This window comes from Bombus vosnesenskii, unplaced genomic scaffold (genome assembly GCF_011952255.1).
Source record: "Bombus vosnesenskii isolate JDL3184/JDL3185 unplaced genomic scaffold, Bvos_JDL3184-5_v1.1 scf7180000014535, whole genome shotgun sequence".
Lineage (NCBI taxonomy): Eukaryota > Metazoa > Arthropoda > Insecta > Hymenoptera > Apidae > Bombus > Bombus vosnesenskii.
In genome coordinates this window covers 1,367,171-1,388,620 of record NW_022883506.1, presented here as the reverse complement: position 1 = coordinate 1,388,620, position 21,450 = coordinate 1,367,171, and the positions used below count along the sequence as shown (strand labels likewise).

At 39.8% G+C, this 21,450-nt stretch overlaps 1 long non-coding RNA gene across 1 annotated transcript; it reads left to right on the top strand.

Annotated features, from left to right (window-relative positions):
* Window positions 1-12,759: 12,759 nt before the first annotated feature.
* LOC117240041 lies at window positions 12,760-18,696 on the top strand. Its single transcript, XR_004494625.1, has 8 exons — window positions 12,760-13,187; window positions 13,401-13,535; window positions 13,793-13,946; window positions 14,784-14,929; window positions 15,056-15,281; window positions 15,353-15,577; window positions 15,658-15,765; window positions 17,863-18,696. It is a non-coding gene; the product is annotated as an uncharacterized LOC117240041 (long non-coding RNA).
* Window positions 18,697-21,450: the final 2,754 nt, after the last annotated feature.

The following is a 21,450-nucleotide window of genomic DNA, read 5'->3' as shown; positions in this document are numbered from 1 at the left end:
CAAGAGGTTAAAAATATTAAGATGCGGTAATGGAAGAGAATACTTAAACAATCGAATTTATAAATTTGCTAGGGATAAAGATATCATAATAAATAATTGTCCTACCTACGTACATGAATTAAGCGGGACAGCGGAAAGGTATAGTAGAACAGTGATGGACATGGCGCGTTGCTTGTTAACGGAAGCGAAAGTACATAAAAAGTACTGGCCGGAAATAATATGTACAGCGGCGTACTTGAAAAATCGAATACTAGCAAACACTGTAGAGAGAAAGACACCTTTTGAAATATTCTTCGAGAGAAAACCAAGTGTTGAAAATTTGTATCTATATGGAAGTAAAGTTTATGTAAGAAGGCCAGAACAAAAAAGAGTTTCTAAATGGGATAAGAATGCAGATATGGGAATTCTGTTAGGATATAGCGAAGTAGGTTACAGAGTCCTATTAGGTGGAAAAATAACAGTAGCGACATGTAGAGGTCGTAGAAACAGACAAAAAATGTATCGGTTTTGAGGAGAATTCATTCGATGCAGTTAGCGATGATAGTAAAGATAATTATTTATTGGATAGCATGAATAAGGAAGAGTTAGAAAGTAGAGAAGATGAAAACGATAATAGTTCTGAAAGCTTAAAGATTCCTAGGAGATCTACACGTAATAAGAAAATTCCAGTACGGTATCCAGAAAAGGAAAACAGTAGTGAGATTCACGCAAATTATTGTAGAGTAGATATCCTTTGTACATTTGAGGAGGCGATTTGTTGTGAAAATAGTGAAGATTGGAAACAGGCTATGGATAAAGAAATAGAATGTCTCTATAAAAATAAAACTTGGAAATTGGTAGAAAGGGTAAAAAGCAAAGAAGTATTAGATGTAAAATGGGTTTGCACGAGAAAATCAGATGACAGGTTAGATTAGTGGTAAGAGGATTTCAACAAAGAAACGTAGTCGATGACATATATTCTCCAGTAGCGAGTAATCAGACCTTTAAAATATTGCTATCATATTGTTGTCAAAATGCATTAATCATTGAGCAAATGGATGTAAAAACTGCCTTTTTAAATGGTGAAATAAGTTCGGAGGTATATGTAAATCAACCAAAGGGATATGCAGACGGAACGAATAGAGTTTGTAAATTATCGAAAGCGCCTTATGGGTTAAAAGAAAGTCCGAGGAACTGGTATGAGTGTTTTGATAGGTATGTGACGAGATTGGGTTTTAAGAAGAATAACATAGAGTTGTGCCTATATACTCATGGAAAGGGGGAAAATGTTGTTTATTTGCTGATATATGTAGACGATTTGTTAATCTGTAGTAAAAACAAAAAAAGGTAACAAAACATGCTGTATATTAGTACAAATACCAGACCGAATATAAGTTATAGTGTGAATTATCTTAAGTAGATTTCAAGATTGTTGTAGCGAGACACATTTTAAATATGCTTTGCGAATATTGAAATATTTGTACCGAAATATTGAAATATTTAATATTAAAGATTTAAGGTTACATTAGAAAAGGAATGAAAAGTGTGAAGCGATAGATTGTTATGTGGACGCTGATTGGGCAGGAGATCATTTAGATAGGAAATCTACTTCTGGATATGTAATTAAATTGTATGGAAATGTAATCGGTTGGAAATCTAAAAAACAAAGGTGTGTGACAAAAGCCTGGACGTATGCAGAGTATGTAGCTCTATCGGAAGCGGTGAGTGAATTAATGTCTATTAGAGAAATTATGAAGGTCTTCAATGTAAATCTAGACAATAACCCTGTAAAAATTTATGACGATAACTCTGGAGTGATAAGTATAGCAAAGTACGGAAATTTCACAAAAAATTCTAAACACATTGAAGTTCATTACCACTACGTTCACGAATGCTTAAAGGAAAATAAGATAAATATAATTTAAGTAGGTACAGACGAAAATACTACATAGGTTCTCTAAGAGGTTTTTCTATGTGCGATAGTCGAATCAAAGATTTGAATTTTTCGATTTGATCTACAGTGTTTATATTTTCAATAATGTTAGAAATTTGGACTGAAAACTTACCACCATTGATAAAGCATACTGGCGTTGGCTTTCCTTCGAAGTATACAATTTTTTGAACGATTTCTCCTGATGCGAGGGTTGGTTCTTGCTGCAGCAGAAGGGTATTATTATCTAATTTTAATGTTTTATTGGAGAGTTCGAATCGATATTGATTTAAAGCGGGTAAGCCTAATATGCCGTCTTCTATGATAGGGAAATTATCATCTACTAAGGCAAATTCTATCTCTTTGTTCAATAAATTTTGGAATTGGATTCGTATTTGGAATGCCCCATGGAGAATTTCTATGTGTCTGGTATTATTGTTCCTCCTGGGTAGCATCCTTGTTTAAGCAAGTTGATTCCTGCTCCCGAGTCAACGAAAAATCGCAATCCTGGTCGTCCTGGTAATTGTAGTCGTATTGTGGATAATCCTCCTGAGGTATCATTGTTAATTCTGATTGTTCTTGAATGTGGTTTATTCCTGGAGAGGCTTTTTTTTGAGGCGGTATTCGAAAATTTTGGCATTGATTGGCAAGGTGTCCCAATCGATTTCATTTGAAACATTTCGTTTGTGACCTTTCGTTTAATGGTCGATTCTGAAGCTTTGTAAAATTATTCATTCTTGGTTGAATGTTTTGTGTGGGTGGAGTTTTGTTATTCATGTTACTTGTAATCGTGAAGCGGTTACCTACTGGACGAGACATCTGGTTACGATAAGATGGTGGAGTGGTTGTTTGTCGTGTCATCCGTTTGCGAGCGTTGTCTTCGCGAAAGTATTTTTCCACGTCCATTGCCTTTTTTTCTGCATCGATGATGTTTGGGGGGGGGGGGGGGGGGGGGTTAGCCAATAGCACGTGTCCTATTTCTGAACGAAGGCCTCTTACATAGTCAATCACAGAAACCATGTATAGTCGATCGTTCATCGCTCATCGAGTTAGTTCGTCTTTATATTCATTGGTAATGCTGTATTGAAGTTTGTTGAAAACACGTCGAAATCTAATGTTATAATTTTGCACGCTTTCGGTTATTCCTTGCTTTATCACTCTTAACTGATCTTGGTGTTCTCTTACTGATGTTTGAGTAGTTACGTTACGTCTTAATCCTTCGTACAGAGTTTCGAATTCGTTAATATGGATATTGCGGATTGTCATTGCGGCTTTTCCTACAATTTTCTCTATTTTGATCATTTTTAACAATAACGTTTGTTCGCTACACATCATTCTCATTTCTTTTATTTCACGAATAAAATCTTCTACACCTATATCGTCTTCTCCGGTTAGTATCGGAGATACTAAACATCTTTTAGATTTCCAGAGTTTGCAGCTGTTGGATTGGATGGTTGGACATATGTTGGTGGTTTTTGTGGCATAGGTGGAAGTGGATTAGTATCGTCATCGTCAGTCATCATAGAACCGAATTCAGTTGATTTTACGTTTATTTGTGGTAGTTTAACACGAGAGAGGTTTCTACCTAATATTTCCATTTCGTTAACGCGTTTTCTATTTTCTTCGTTGGCTAATTTTAAAGCATTCTTTATTTCGTTAAATTGTTGTCGAAATTCTTCGTTCTGTCTCTGTACTAAGTCTAAAATTGCTCTGGTAGAGGAATCGAGTGATCCCGTTTTATTTTGGACTCCACTTGTAGAGGGTAAACTTGTCTCGACTATTGAGTCTTTCTTGTTGTTCATAGTGAATATTGTCTCTTCGCTAGAGTTACTAGAGAAACTAACTTTTCGCGTTCTATATTGTTTAAAAGAATCCAGACTTTTCTCACCTTGATACGTAAGTTCGTAGAATGAGGTTCCCTTGCGGTGTTTTTCTCTGTGGCGCGTTCAAAGGTGTTGTTTGAGTGTCAAACTCGTTCTGTTGATTTGTTCTATGCTCACAGTGGTCCCGTTGATTTGGTCCACTGTGGTAAATTATTGGCAGCAAAGTTCATAACGCAAGTAGTTCGAATCCTTCGATCTTCAATAATGTTCGTAGACCGAAATCGTAATTTCGTTTACACTGAAGCGAATGGATCCTGGCAGGATCGCCAAAATGTCACGTAAAAATAATGGGAAAATAAGAATAAAAAAATGTTGGGTTCTTGAACCAGAGTTCGAGGTAGCTTTATTTTATAATAGGATTACAAGTTTGCGATTAGACCGTTACCGAAAGACTGAAGCCTCGATCAAGACTCAGCCCTTCTAGATGTTCGTTTATCTTATGCCTATGTGCCGAATTCATATTCCTTTGTTTTGGGAGTCGGTGTCGTGTGCAAGGCGGTACAGGTTTCCTGAGTCTGTTGGAGATATTTGTTGACGTTACATGTACGTCAAGATTGCGTCAGTGTCACGAGGCAAAACAATAATATGAGTCGCTTTCGATTTGCCGTTCGATTGATCGTCCTCTAACTCATGTGCCGCTACATACGTATATAGCTATTATTTCTTACAACCTAGCGTATGCAGTTGTGTATGGGGCCTTAAGTTCACTGTTTATAGATACTGTTAGGAATTAATCGAACGAATTCAACGCAGTCGCGTTTACAGTGTTCCGTATTATCGGAAATGCCGAATTCGCGTGGTTTCGCTTTGACGTTCGTCCACGTTGACGATTGTTCAAAGAACAACCGAGTGGCCTCCGCGTCGCAGCTGCGAAAGACATCGAAGCCGCGACACCCTTGAGTGACTTCCCTATCTTTTCCTAAAACCATTAGTGTTTATGACGGTCCTCGGGCTAGCCGATCACGTTATGCGGAGACGCGTCGGCATCTGGTAAACATCCTGCCCGGAGAATAGGATCTGCGTGTGGCGAGCTACGGGACAGAAACCGTTGGAATGTTTACTGCCACGTGTTGCTACAAATCTTTCTTTTAAGGAGAGCTATATGATTACTCAATGCCTTTGTTAGATGGAGAGTTCGTCCCGTTGACCGCGGCTACGTTCGGCGACTAATTGTCGCCTTGAGCCCAAGCTCATTGTCACAAGTCTCAAACAAATACAATTGGGTAGAATGACGGCAAATCGTTTAGTTACAACTGTAGATTTTAATTACAATGTTTTTATGGATTTTCCCGAGGTTTCAGAGGGAAGGCACCGGTGTCCTCTTATCTCCGACATGTAAATATATGTGACTGTGAATTGCAAACACGGACGTACGTGTTTATTTCCTAGTTTTTATTTGAAAGGAACATCACATATGTTGGTCGTTCCACTCGGTCCGCGAACTCTGCGAGTTCATAAAAATCTATTCCAACCCAATGTTCCATATGCGAGCGAAGCGGCTTCTCTAACTTTCGGCCAAAAAAACATTTCTAAAAATTTTTTGTTCGCTCGCATATGAAACTGGTATTAGGTTGGACTACCTTTTTTACGAGCGAGTAGAGCGAGCAACGAGAACAGTGTTTCTCTACTATATGTAAATGAATACTATACATTGATTTTTATAAATATTTTTTATTGATAATTTCTTATGGAATAACAGGCGATCGCTAAAATCTTCTAGAAGTTGCTCAAGAAAATGTCCTTGACAACATATATCGAAGCGAACGTCATTAGCAAAAACTCTGACGGATCATATATTTTTTAACAAGAACTTTAAGATAAAATATGCAAGAGAGCATTATTTAAAGAATTGAAAGAAGGATAAGTATGAGAGAGAAAGCAGGTTGTGACTTTTATTGATATAACTGTTTTACTATACTAGCAATAAGAGGAAAATTGAACAAAACAAAAGCTAATTAATTACATATATATGTCGGGTTCACATTATGATTAGGGTTAGGGGCGTGAAACAAATCTTTATTTGGATTAGACATTATTGTTATGCAATAGAGGAGATATGTACTAGTGTAAATATGATTATTACAGAATATGGCAAGTAACTGTGGTAATCAGATACTCGAGAAGCTAATGACAATGATTCTAGGTTCAATAACGAATCCGCGATTAACGGGATAACAGAATGCGCCTTCTTCCAAGGTCCACGTTGTACCCAACTTCCTTGTTTACGGTTCAAGTATTACTGAACTAACTCTTTGTTAAAACATAGAATATCCACCGAGCGTAAGGACGCTATGTAACTAGCTAATGTGACCTCACGAGGGAATAAGTCTCCGTCGCGTTGGGGTGTGTCTAAGGACACGAGATCATCGGATTCGTGGAGAGATGCCTTCGTTCGGAAAGTGAGGGAAATTGACGTTGCTGTTAATTGGTCAATTTCCATGTTGGTGGTTAGAGGAGGATGCTAGCCGCCCTTGAGGGAAAGTTGCTAGCGGGAAGCGTCGTTCGTGAGAAAAATAGATTTCCCCTATCCTCTTGTAGTTGGTACAATGACTGTTTGTTTGTTTGAAGGACTTTAGTTAATTAAATCTTAAGATTTATAACGGGTCCTCAGGCTAGCTGAACATGTACTGTGGAGATGCGTCGACGTCTGTTAATCATCTTACCCGAAGAATAGGACTTGTGTGCGGCGAGCCACGGGACAGAAATCGTTGGAATGTTTACTGTCGCGTGCCGCTACAATTATTTCTTTTAAGGAGAGCTATAGAATTACTCCATACCTCTGTTAGGTAAAAACATTCATCCCTTGACCGCGGCTACGTTCGGCGACTGGTTGTCGCCTCGAGCCCAAGCTTTTTTTTTTTTTTTTATTTATTTGTTGAAATTACAATCAATTCTCGCGTTGAGAATTTTCAGTAATTTTTCTGGCGTGGCGCAGTGACATGGCTGTTTATTTACAATAAGTTAATACTTATTATAGATAGGTATAATTTATAAGTATTATAAGTAAGTGCATATGCTTAATTTGGATAATTAAATGAATCTAACGTTTAGGTCTAGCGGGTAGTGCCTCTTCAGCCTGCGAATCTGGTCCGTCGTATCGAGTAGTCCAGTGATTAGGGGGTTTCGGTGTTTGTTGATTCTTTTGCTATATCTGTCGCTATATTTTGCTATTTCCTCTTTGACGGTGGGTATCTTGAGGTCGCGGTGTATTGTTTCATTGGTTACATACCAAGGTGCGTCAATTAGGGATCTTAGCGTTTTCGGTTGAAAGCGTTGGAGTATTTCAATGTTGGAGTTACTTGCTGTTCCCCATAGTTGGATTCCGTAGGTCCAGACAGGTTTTATTACGGTCTTGTAGAGGGTAATTTTATTCTGTATGTTTAGTTTGGAGCGTCGGCCCGTGAGCCAATAGAGTTTTTTTTAGTTTGTCCTTTAGTTGCTTCGTTTTATCTGAGATGTGTGTCTTCCACGTTAGTCTCCTGTCCAGGGTCATGCCCAGGTATCGGACTGTGTCCCTGCTAGGAACTGTTGCATTGTTGATGGTGACCTGGGGGCAGGTTTGTTTTCGGAGCGTGAAGGTTACATGTGAGGATTTCTTTTCGTTGACTTTGAAGCCCCATTTGTGAAACCACTTTTCCATGGAGTCGAGACTTCGCTGGAGAGTGGATGAGGCTATTACCGGGTCTGCGTGGGTAGCTAATAGCGCTGTGTCGTCTGCAAATGTCGCTATTGTTATATCGTTTGATATAGGTAGGTCGGCAGTGTAGATGGAGTACAGTAGGGGTCCGAGGACACTACCTTGGGGTATGCCGGCTTCTATTGGGAATGTTGCGGAAGTGGCGTCTAGGCATTTAACCATGAATTGTCTATTGGTTAGGTAAGATATTAGGATGGAGTAGTAGGGGTGGGGTAGGATCTTTTTAAGCTTGTATAGTAGCCCTTCATGCCATACTTTGTCGAATGCCTGTTGGATGTCTAGGAAAACCGCTGAGCAATATTTTTTCTTTTCGAGTGTTTGGCTGATCGTATGAGTTAAGCGGTGGATTTGCTCTACTGTAGAATGATGTTTTCGGAAGCCGAATTGGTGATCTGGGAGTGTTTTCAAGTTCTCTAGGATTGGAAGGAGTCGGTTCGTGAGCATCTTCTCGAATAGCTTGGACAGGGTAGGTAAAAGACTGATTGGGCGATAGGAGCAGGTTTCGTATATCGGTTTACCGGGTTTAGGGATGAGGGTAATCAATGAGATTTTCCAGGCCTTAGGATAGTGTTCCAGGCGAAGGATAGCATTAAAAATCGATGTGATGAGTGCTATCCCTTTTGTGTGAAGTTCCTTGATTGCTTTATTGCCTATTAGGTCGTGTCCTGCTGCTTTCTTGGGGTTTAGGCGACTGATTGTTTCTATAGTCTCAGCAGAGGAGAAGGGTTCGATAGGAGGGGACATTTGGAAGGGGGTGTGCAGGTATTCAGTAACGTCCGCGGCGGCTTGGGGGGAATGGGGTTTGAATACTTTTGACAAGTGTTTAGCAAACAGGTCGGCTTTTTCTATAGGGCTTCGCGCCCATCCACCTTGCGGACGGCGGATGGGTGGGATTATTTGTGGGGGGCGTGTGAGTTTCCTAGAGGCCTTCCATAGTGAGTAGTTGGCGTCGGCTGTGGGGGATAAGTTGGCGAGATATTTATGGAAACAGTCGTTTTTATAGTTTCTTAAGGTTCTGGATAGCTTTCTAGTTGCGTTGTTAAGTTTGCGTTTGTCCTCCGGTGTTCTATGGGTCTGCCATACTCTTCTTAGTCTACGTTTTTCTGCTATTTTTTTTTAGTATATATTGGGGATATTCTTGTTTGCTGTTAGATGGCTTTGTCGGTGTGGAGAGGCGGATTGCGTTTATTATGCTCGTGTTTAAGTATTCCGTGGCTGCTTCGATATCTTCCTTTGTTTTTAGTGGGGTGAAGGCTGAGGTTGAGTGTGTAAAGACTTCTCTGAAGAGCTGCCAGTTGGTGTGTTGGTTGTGAATGGAGCCATTAGGTGTATTCTCGATGATTGTTGAACTGACTGTTGCTATCACGGGAGAATGATCAGAGGAGAGATCAGCCGAGGAGTTGATCTGGACGTGTCTTGATGGGATATTTTTAGTTATGAAGAAGTCGAGAAGGTCGGGTATTTTGTTGGTGTCAGTGGGCCAGTATGTAGGTTCGTATGTGGTGAGGTAGTTGAGGTTGTTGTTTATTATGCTGTTTAAGAGGTTTTTGCCTCTTGCTGTAACCAGTCTGCTGCCCCATTGGATGTGCTTGGCGTTATAGTCTCCTCCAACTATGAATCTATTGCCCAGGGTGTCCAGGAAGTTATCAGAGTCTTCTTTGGCGATGGAGTGTCTGGGAGGGCAGTATACTGCTGAGGTGGTGATTGAGCCATGACAGTCTTCTATTGCTACGTTTGTTGCTTGGAGGTAGTCTTTCTGGAATGATGGGAGTTCGTAGTGCTTAATACTTGCTTTGATTATTATTCCGGTGCCACCGTGGGCCTTTCCGCTGGGGTGTTGGGTATGGTAGAATTTGTAACCATTTATTTTCAGGTAGCTCTTGTCGGTGAAGTGGGTTTCCGATACGAGCATTACGTCGATTTGCTGGTGTCTAAGAAGAGTTCTAGTTCAAGTTTGTGTTGCGCTAGACCGTTGGCGTTCCAGAGTGCTATGCGCCTTGGTTTTATTTTGAGTCGGGGCGTGCTAATTTTTCCACGATGAGTGTTGGTAGCGATAGCAAGTGATTTATTTGCTCCGATTGTTTCTCTATTAGCTTTTCTAGCCTTGAGGAGTTGTCTGTGTTTGGTGGATTGGGGACACTGTTTTGGGGAAGGTTCCTTTGGCTGTTCGGGTTATTTTGGATGCCTTGTACTGCTTGGGCATAGGAGGTTGAGGTGGAGATGAATTTGGTAGGACTGGGTGTTTGGTTGGTTGAGGGGGTTGGGGTAGTCGTGAATTTCGGCGGGCTGGGTGTTTGGTTGGATACCTCTTTTGCTCTGAGCTTAGGGTACCTGTTCGTGTATAGTGTTTTATATGCTGGGCAGCCTTTGTAGTTGGCAGGGTGGTCCCCTTGGCAGTGGATGCATTTTGCTGGGGTTTCCGGTAATTTGGCGCACCGGTCAGTGGAGTGAGTGCCTGCGCATTTAACGCAGCGGAAAGTATGGTTGCAGTATTTCTGCGTATGACCGTACCTTTGGCACCTTTTGCATTGCACTATTTCTTTTTTCACGAGCGGTGGTTCGATCTTTACTGTCGCGTTCATTAGGCGACTGATGTTGTAGATTTCCTTATTGTTCGGCTTTTGTTTAATGTCTAGGAAGAATAAGGATAACGGGTCTTTCGAGACTCTATGCCTTATATTACTTACGTTGATGACTTCGTGGCCGAGTTTTGAGAGTTCGTATTTGAGTTCGTCTATGTCTGCTGAGTGGTGTATGTTTCGTAGGACCACCCGGAAAGGCCTTTCCTGTTTGAGTTGATAGGTGTGGAAGTTGGCGTTCAGGGTTCTGAGTGTCTTGGTGAGTTTTCTGTAAGCTTCTGGGTTCGTCGGTAGTATTTTCACCTTGTTGTTGCTTATCTTAAGGTTATATTCCTCCTTGCTGGTATCTCTCTCTAGGGACTTGATCATTGTCTGTATGTCAATGACGTCGTCCACAAATATTGGTGGGGGAGGGGGGATTCTCTGTGAGTGTTGGTTTGGTGGCGGTTCTACGATTTCCATGGCGTCGTTTGAGGATTCCAATACGGCGAACCTGTTGTGTGTGTTTATTTGCGTTGCTGTTTCTATTTTCCTTTTCTTTGTAGTGTTAGCGTCGTTAGTGCGGAGAGTTCTGCTACACTTCTGCCACGGGGGGGGGGTAGCACGGGGTAGCTGCGAGTCTGCTCCGGAGAGCCTGGTCGCGGTTGCTGGACCATCATCGAGCTAGTTAATTCGGAATGAACAACTAGTCGTGAGGCTGTGAGGCTAGTATTCGGGTTGGGGTTAGGTGCGTGGGATTTTCTTCTCCCTAAAGGGTAAGGGACACTTAGCTGTGTTCTCTTTCGACGGTTGGGCGACACGTGTTGTTTTCGGACTACGCTGGGCACTAGAGACACGTCTGCACGCTTCGGCACTCCACAGCGAACTGAGCCCAAGCTCACTGTCATAAATCTGGAACAAATACAATCGGATTGAATGGCGGCAATCGCTTAATTACGGCTATGGTAGAATCTAGATTAAAGTGTTAAGGGACTTTCCCAAAATTCCAAAGGAGAGGCTCCGGTGTCCTTTCATCTCTGATATATATATATGTCGGAAGTGAAAGAACACCGGAGCCTTTGGAATTTTGGATAATCCCGCAACATTGTAACCTAGAGTCTACTATAGCTGTAATTGAACAATTGTAGTTATTCAACCCGATTGTAATTATTCGAGAATTGTGATAATGAGCTTGGGCTCGAGGCGACAGTCAGTCGCCGAACGTAGCCGCGGTCACGGGATGAACGCTTTGCCTAACAAAGGTATGAAGTAATTCTATAGCTCTCCTTAAAAGAAATATTCGTGGCGACACGCGACAGTAAACATTCCAACGGTTTCTGTCCCGTGGCTCGCCACGTGCAGACCCTATTCTTCGAGTAAGATGATTGCCAGATGTCGATGCGTCTCCGCAGTACATGTTCGGCTAGCCCGAGGGCCCGTTATAAATCTTAAGGTTTAGTTAACTAAAGTCCTTCAAACAGACAAACGGTCTTTGTCCCAACTACGGGAAGATAGGGGAGACATATTTTTCAACGAGCGGCGTCTCCCACTAGCAACTTTCCCTCGAGGGCGGCTAGCATCCCTTTCTAACCACCGATATGGAGATTAACCAATTAGCAGCAATACTTTCTGAACGAAGGCTTTTCTCGACGAATCCGATGATCTCGTATCCTTAGACACACCCCGTTATAGTTTTCCTGTGTGGCATCATCGGGACGGGAAAGGCATTCTCGCTCGCGATCTCATCGATCGAAGAGTAACGCCTTCGCGATCAGTGATTATTCTCAGACTTGGACTTTGTGAGTACGTTCTGTTGTCGTCCCGTTGACCGCGGATTCGTTATTGAGCCCGAGAGCATCGTCACTAGCGTCGCGAGTGCCGAACCGCCGTGATCAATTGTTAAGACTGTAATAATTCTATCATTGTAATAAACTACGCCTGTGTGTACCGTATCAATGGCTAATCCTCGAGAAGATTCATTTGACGCCCACAACCCCATTTCCAATGCCGATCCGACATATATATGCTCAGATTTCAGAGCTTAGTTTTAGGAGTAATGTAATATCGTAAGGTAATTCGAATTAGAAATCAGTTGAAAATAGATAAAACCGAGTAAGTCGTCTTTCTGTGGTTCGTTTACATTTAAGAGTGCCTGCGTGACTAAAGGCACGTAGTTGGTAGTTCTTACATAGGTATGAGGGAAACAATAGACAACGTTAGAAGAAGGACGGTTTCGTTATCCAAGGCGGGACGACCGAAAGATCAGAGTGTGCGAGTCAAAAAGTGTGCGTGTTGCGAGAATCAGAGCTAATCGAGTCGTCGAAGAGTAGAGTCGTGAGAATTGATAGAGTTGTTAGAGAGAGAGAGAGTGTGTGTGTTAGATTCGTTGTGACGAGGGTGGTCAAATAACTGTAAAGTTATTTGATATAGATACGAGTATTGCATTTAGTTTCCGTTAAATAAACATCGTTTTCTGTCCAATTTATATTTGTATATTCAATTTAATATTAATAAATTGTAAGTAATGGGAAAAAAAATTCCATCCTTATTTCCACGATATTACAGTAATATATTGTATTTCCCAGATTACTTTCATTAATATTCGTCTTAAGACATTAATAACACTCAATTTTAATTTTATCAAAGCAAAATAAATATTTTTGTTTAATTAAAACTCTACTCCTAAAAAAATAAAACTTTTCTATTTATGCAAAATTGCATGCAATAAAAGTTTCAATGAATACACTTCGTTTTGTAACTGTTTTCTTCAATCAGAAAAGATAACGGCCAAAAAATTATTGTTATTCCACAACTAATTGGAAATTTTGACAGTTTAATTCGATCATTGGATCGATTACACGTACGGTGATTTTTCAAATTCGGAATCAGTTACAGACCTAACTGAAGAGTTAAGCCCTGCGATGTGTAGTTGGTCCAGGGACAGTGTGGCAAATCTATTCGTTCAACGCTGATTGGTTCCGCCATTTATAAAAGGGCTTCCTGCAGCAGTTATGTATAGATTGGTATAAATATAAATGTATGAAGTATACGTTTACAAAGTTGTCTGTAAACAAAGTGTAATAATATTTACCGTGTATTGGAGTGTATATAACGACGGAAATAAAGAATAATAAGAAAAAGTAAGATATTATTAAAAGTCGCTCTTATTAATAGATATAAATAATAGTTGAATAACCTTTTATAAGATTGCTAAAGATAACCTCAAAAGGAAATACAACTTTTTTGCAAAATTTAACGATAAATTATATTACAATTTTAAATTAACATCAAATTTTGAGCTACACACATCTTAGTAATTAAATCTGTATGGTGTTATCCGTTTTTACTTTAAGGTGATTTATACTTCGTGTTTATTACAAATTTTTGCAGTCATCATAGAGAACATACAGAATTAACATTTAAGTTTGGAACGTTAGTTCAAATGCCTGATTACTCAGCCAAGGGATGCAGAAACAAGTCAAAGAGTGGTAAGAAAATGTATTATCATCCAAACGATCCCAAACGAAGAGAGTAATTGCGAATTAATTGCGTAACTCTTGGTAGAAAATAGAATGTAATTGAATATAAATCCAATTTTTAATATATTATGTTTAACAAAGTATTTGCATTACATTATTCCAGTCATACAGTATTTAAAAAAAATATATAATAAGCATAAAAAATGTATTTAAGTTTTCATTAATAAAATTAGACACTAATGACTTTACGCTGTTAATTTCCCTAGGCCATAGTTGTACACACAGGTCTGTTAACTGCTGTAAAGGAGATAAGGTTCTTAATGTCGCAAGATGTACTTTACCAATCGGCCACCATTGAACACTGCGATCGAGTAGCTAGGATTTTGTGTTTGGCGCCATTCTTCGGTGAAAGCACTAAAGGTAAAGAATATAAACTAAAGCAGTTAGCTTATTTAATAACTAATACTATATTATGTATTTATTATAATTTCTCACCATTTATTTCAAGCAGATATATCTACAGTACTCCATTTATTACAGAAAGCATTGTTTAAATGAATATTAATTATGAACCATTATTAAACATGCATTATTATTACTAACAAACAAGTTTAACAAGACCACAATTTTCAAATTAAATATGTACACATATCTTTAATGCTTTTATATTTGACGCATATATTGGAAAGTAAGTTTGTTTTTAGTTTTTTCTTAATTTATTAAAAAATTGTGTAACTATTAACATTACCTATAACATACGTAAATAGTGTCATATTTAAAATATTACCCATGATTAAAAATTTTCAATGTTATTAAATTCTTTATTGAGGAAGCTAAATTATAATATAATTATAGAGTTTACAAAGGATTTTAATAATGAAAAAATATTTATTTTATATAACATTTATTAGACATTAGTTAGATATAAAATAAGAATAATATAATCATAATAATCATATATCTAAGATAAAAGTTGATCTCCATGATCATTAACATGGTGTTGCTTTTTCCTCACACCATCCTGCTACACGCTTCGAAGCAGAACATACAGCGAGTAGATATTACGGAATCAGATCCAACAGCAAACAATACAATATGTATAGAACTCTAATCATGGAAACACCAACACCTTTGGTAGCCGAAGTTATGCACAAGTAACTAACCAATCGCCACCCTTAACACCAACATAGCCAAATCCATCATTAATACACTCAAGCAACCACCGTTACAATACTAACTAACGGCAATTACTTCCAGACGTAGCAGTATATGCACCACTGCGAACAGGCAGTACATTGACAGAGATTATAGAAGTAGCATTGGCAAGTACTATTTATGAACCAAATAACAGGCAAACAAAAATAATTCCGCAAGACTTTCTTGACAAAATCAGAGGAAAAAAGGTAAGCGAAAGCAAAATGACAAAAACATAGAGCAGGTGAAAGCAAAAAAACATCTAAACAAACTTGCAAAGGAAATAGAAAGTAAAATAAAAGATCATAATAATAACGAATTCTCAAAATTCATAGATTCACTTTCTGCGTACGAGAATTCCAACTATTTCCTATGGAAAGCTACGAACAAAATAAAGGAGCCAATTAAACTAATCCCAGCAATCAGATTAACGGACAACACATGAGCCAGAAGCAACGAAGAGCAAGCTGAAGAATTTTCCAACCACCTTTGTTGAAGTTATCTCTTCGAGGAACACGTGCTGAATGTGTAACAGAAATATATTTAAGTATAAGTGTAACTGTAAGTATAAGTATAAATATAAGCATAAGTATAAGTACAGTGTATACTAATCCAGAACCACACTGTGGCAGCGTTACATTACAACAGAGCTTCGAAGCCATGAGTCTATGGGTATTTATATAATTACGAAAACTGGCCCGTCTATATATACCCTGCTGCACCATCTGTGCATGGCATATTCCTAAAAAAGGCTATGAGACTGAGAGGCCCTTCAAATTGATTTAGAGCTAAACAATACTCAATAGCATCGGGGACTAAGAGAACTAAACGATAGAGAAGATGTAGTTTTCCTAGAAGTGAGTATTACTTCAACACCCTCCCTAACACTCGAAATCTTTACAAACGATTACTTTTTAACATCATTGTTATTTTTCAGACCTAATTTTTGTCGTAAATATTGAAATCTTGGTTTCGGTAACGCCTTCGTAAATATATCTGCTTGTTACGTCCGGCGACTCTCTACACAAAGCAGACTCCACGCCACGTGAGTTCTATTGGAAACAGTGACAATGACTGTCTTGTATCGTATCTGGTTATATTATTCATTGTTCTTACTTGGTGCCCGATTTTTGTTAGTTCCTTGCATATATTTTTGGTGTTTGTTCTTGGGTATAGGTCTCTAATTACTACTTTGTGGTTCTTTTCTGTTTTGAGTTGGTATGTATGATGTATGGTATGTTTAATACTTGCGCCACTTTTCGAAAGATTTTTGGAGTATTTGTTTGCACTTTGACTTGTTCCAGTTTTAATTCCTTTATACTGTAGTTTTCTCTTCCGACAGTGTTGTTTAATAGTTCAATAAGGGTATCTGTTATTTGAGCATGAATGTAGATCGGTGGTGGTTTAACGATATGCGTTGTCATTTCTTCCTCTGAACTCGTATCTCCGTCTTTTATCAGTGAGCTGAAAGAATTTCGGAGTGGGATGTCCTGTAGCCACTGGTGCATTTCTGTAATTTTTATAGCGCTTGTATTTAGGATTATTTTACGCCTTTTGTGAGCTGTTGCTACCTTCCAGTTTTCATCTTGATAGGATAGTTCGTTATTGTAGCTGTTTTCTTCCTGCTTTTGCAACGTTTCCATTTCTTTTATAGGCTTTCCTGTTCTTTGTTAATTGGTTGTTTTCTGCTTAACGTATTTGTAGCTTCATTTATGAAACATATGTCACCCTTTTTTGTTTGGCGGCGGTATTGGTTGTTGCATTTTGAAACTTTTACCATGTGACAGTGTTCGTTAACATTTTAACCTCCTAAATTCACTATTTATCGCACTAACACTGGAGCACATTTATTCGCGCCTGTTTACCTCGACTGCTCGGGCAGAATTGTCATTACAATGCAATTATCTATATTGTTACATCGAGGCCTTTCTTCTATTTTGTCCGGCAATTTTCATTTTTAACGTGATGAACATTTTCTTCTACATCATATTTTAAAATTTGTTAACAATCACTGTTTACAAATTGACGGCAAGTACCTGATTTGGGATTATACGTTCTATATACATCGAACGTAACAATAAGGAACACAGAAAGCAACTGAGATATAACACGATATTGAAATTGGAAATTAATTACACCCTCGTAGCGGTGCCTGCATCAGCTTGGACTAATTCGCAAACGATGGAAGTTGTATATGTTAGAGCGAAAAGAAGCCTCGCATATTCAATCTCAGAATGTCATGTCCGAAGGAAGTCCATCTCCAACGCAGCTAATCGAACTATGCGTCTAATCGAACTTTTCGGGGTTATTTTCATGTTCGGTATCATTTTGATCAAAAGAACCTCAACAATTCAACTAAAACAACGTTTTGTCGATGAAATAAAAGATGTAGAAGCTTCATTTTTTCTATCGAAGAGATCTTAACAAAAGAACGATAACAGGTTGTACCTTAATGCCTCGATGAAAGAAATTTTATATTTTAACGTTTCAATATTTTAATGATGCAATAGTATAATATTTTAATAAGAAGGGAGAAATGGTACGTTCGTGTACGATTTTATACTTTTAATCGGCAAAAATGATGTTGGAAGGGTAGAAAAGCTATTGAAAAACATTTGGATAATTTCTCATCGAAGCATCTGCAAATAGATCTTAATTCGATCTGAGGCGTCTATGTTGTCTGTAATAATTGTAGCTGCTGGCTGTAGATGTCGCTGCTGGGGTACTGCTATATTTTTCTAATTTAGATGCGTGGAAGAAAAATGGGACTACGGGCGCCGGGATTCGAATCCGAGTCCCGAACGTTCGTAACCTAAGGCGCTAACCACTGCGCTACCGTTGTCCGGTATTAGTTAGTGGCGGTATTTGTTGTCGAGTGCCGCGACAGATCTATCGGACGATGGCCCGCGGCCGGTTCGATCGTAACGTCGATTAACATGTATCAACGGCTGGACCCGCTAGTAACATCAAAATACAATTTTTTTTGTCAAGGGGAAACATTGAATTATAGGCTCGCCCTATCAACTCAAAATCAACTTCAAATGACGACTAATTAGACACTTTGGAAAGTTTCACATACATCACAATCACGATAGACATTACGCAGGACGATTAATTCGTTTCTAAGTTTCTCTTTGTACAGAACCATACCGTCGACCGATGGGTCCGCGGTAGAAAACGGTAACAAGGAAGAATGGCCGCAGGAAATCCCTGACTCCTAAAGCCGCGAGCAAGGAGGTTGGAGCGGAGGAAGCGGCGATTGAAGCCATGAACTTAGGCGATTAAGATTAAGGGTACGCACCCTCCAGAACAATCTGGGACAGTCAAGACCTGCTTTTCCAAACCATTCTGGAGAGCACGGTTGCCCTAGCGGTGGTGGCCGAGCCATACAGAGTCCTGGACGCTCCGGACTGCGCCGGAGATACAGACGGCTGTCACCTGGACATCAGCGCCGGCATCGTCCGCCCACAGGGATTCTCTGGAGCGCGGCAACGGATACGCAGCGGTCGAATGGTCAGGAATGGTGGTAGTGGCCGTGTATGTGTCGCCCAACAGCGAATGGACAGCGTTCGAGGAGTTCTTGAACGGGGTAGACGACTGCCATTACGATTACGAGATATAGTATTACGTTATAATACATTACATTATAACGTATTCCGTTAAATTGAATTACGTTATATCATATTACGTTTTGCCGTTCCTTCACATACTGAGCAGAAGGCGAACGTTACCATGATCGCGGACGGATATTAAGACAGGCAGAGTGGGGATATGGTAAGAATAGAAAGGGAGGCAAGTGGATCAACACAGCAGTTGCCCGTAATCAGTCGTCAGTAGGAATCGCAACCAGAGAGTTCTGAAGAACTCGCTGGTCAAGAAAGTAAACGGACTGTGGAACGTAGCGACGCGTATTAAGTTGGCAGCCTTCACGTAATAGAGTACATTCAGTAATATAGTATTACGTTATATATGTCGGAGATGAAAGAACACCGGAGTCTGTAATTGAACAATTGTAGTTATTCAATCCGATTGTAATTGTTCGAGAGTTGTGATAATGAGCTTGGGCTCGAGGCGACAATCAGTCGCCGAACGTAGCCGCGGTCACGGGATGAACGCTTTGTCTAACAAAGGTATGGAGTAATTCTATAGCTCTCCTTAAAAGAAATATTCGTGGCGACACGCGACAGTAAACATTCCAACGGTTTCTGTCACGTGGCTCGCTACACGCAGACCCTATTCTTCGAGTAAGATGATTACCAGATGTCGATGCGTCACCGCAGTACATGTTCGGCTAGCCTGAGGACCCGTTATAAATCTTAAGATTTAATTAACTAAAGTCCTTCAAACAAACAGTCATTGTCCCAACTACGGGAAAATAGGGGAGACCTATTTTTCGACGAGCGGCGTCTCCCACTAGCAACTTTCCCTCGAGGGCGGCTAGCATCTTTTTCTAACCACCGATATGGAGATTGACCAATTAGCAGCAACGCCAATTTGCCTTACTTTCTGAACGAAGGCTTTTCTCGACGAATCCGATGATCTCGTGTCCTTAGACACACCCCATTATAGTTTTCCTCTGTGGCATCATCGGGACGAGAAAGGCATTCTCGCTCGCGATCTCAGTGATGAAAGGAGTAACCCTTTACAACCAGTGAATATTACGCATCCGACTTAGATTTCGTGAGTACGTTCATCTATCATCCCGTCGACCGCGGATTCGTTATTGAACTTAGGATCATTGTCATTAGTTTCTCGAGTACCTAACTACCACGGTTACTTGTCCGGTTCTATAATAATCGTATTTGCACTAGTCAATGTCTTCTCTATTGCATAACGACGACGTGTAATCCAAACGAAGATTCGCTTCACGCCCCTAACCCTAATTCTAATGTAAACCCGACATATAGTATAACGCTATAACGCATTACGTTATAAAGTATAGCGTTATAACGTACTACGTTATATAGTATTACGTAATATGGAAATAACGTATTACGTTATATAGTATAAGTAAAATCCAATGCAACCACAGCTATCAATATTGAAGATTAAATATGTAATTGAACGAATCTCCGCTTCTGTTGAGGATATGTAGACAATTCGATGCGCGTTATACTCCACGTTTGATGCCAAATACAACGCACATCATCTGGTTTGCGCTATGTCCACTCTTTTCCTGTCAAATCCGATGCAATTATAATTTTTAATGCTCAAGGCTAAATATTCAATTCTACGAATCTCTGCTGCTATTGGACAAATTTCGACAATTCGATACGCGTTGTACTCCACATTTGCTGCTTTACACAGCGCACATCAGTCGGTTTGCACTATGTCATCTCTTTTCCCTGTCAAATCCGATGCAGTTAGAATTTTTAATGCTCAAGGCTAAATATTGAATTCTACGAATCTCCGCTGCTACTCAGGATACATAGGCAGCTCGATGCGCGTTGTACTCCACATTGGCTGCTTTATACAGTGCACTTCAGTCGGTTTGCACTATGTCATCTCTTTTCCCTGTCTAATCCAATGCAATTAGAATTTGTAATGCTCCAGGCTAAATATTCAATTCAAGGAATCTCCGCTGCTATTCGGGATACAGAGGCAGTTCGATGCGCATTATACTCCGTATTGGCTGCTTTATACAGCGCACATCAGCTGATTTGCACTGTGTTAATCCTGGACCCTGTCAAATCCAATGGAGTTAGAACTTTTAATTCTCGAGGCTAAATATTGATCTCTGCTGTTATTAGGGATACCTAGGCATGTTGGGTCCCAAAGGTGCTAGTGGTATCATTGCACTGTTCACGCCCAGTAGTGCCAAGTGCCAACTCCTCCTCCAAGTCGGTGGGGCTGGTAAATACTGACTTGTCAGTGGCTACGTGGATGGCGACGTGGCTTAAGAACTCATCCTGCCCGAGGAAGAGAACATGCATCATGGCGTAAACAATCACACGTCGCAGACTCGATCGGGTGTCGTGGCGGGTTAAGCCTTTCGTTACTGGCGGCTTCTCCTGCGTGACAAGCGCTCTGCGCCAAAAAGAAAAAACTTTCCTCGAAACAGGGTATTTATAACTTCTTAACACACTCACTTTTAATTGAAATTTGGCTAGGCCTACTTTGGGGGGGGGGGGCAATCGTCTCCCCTAACGCCACATTTAGTTAGTTAGTTCATAGGATAGGCCTAACGAGAAGACGCGGGGAGTGTACCGGCAGTAATTTCCAAGAGGTCTCGGGCACTGCTGCCAAACGTGTAGGTTGGCCACCGTGGAGTTTTTGTCAGTGGGAGTCTGGCACTACTCCACTAATTCTCCAGAATGCAGCAGAGTGTCCATGAGGATTTCTCCACGTAGAAGAAAAAAAGAAAGAAGGTGTTGAAGCATATAAATAGGTGATATATCGTATTTCAATTCTTTGAATTTTGTTTGAATTATTGTTAATTACAATCACAATTTCTGATAATATCATGCACACGATTAAGTGTAACCACGCTCTTAATCGTCATCGTTGTCAATTACAATTATAATTCCAAGTTTACTTACATTCATTTTAACGAAACCAATGTTTATTGCTAGAACACGCACATATTCGTACAACGATGTTAAAAGTCTGAGCGTAATGGAAATGTACGTACAGCAGATACTCACAGGAAAAACCAACGAGACTAATAATAAAATCAATGAATTAGAAAAAAAGAGCTATAGACAAATATCTTATAATATACCGTGGCATA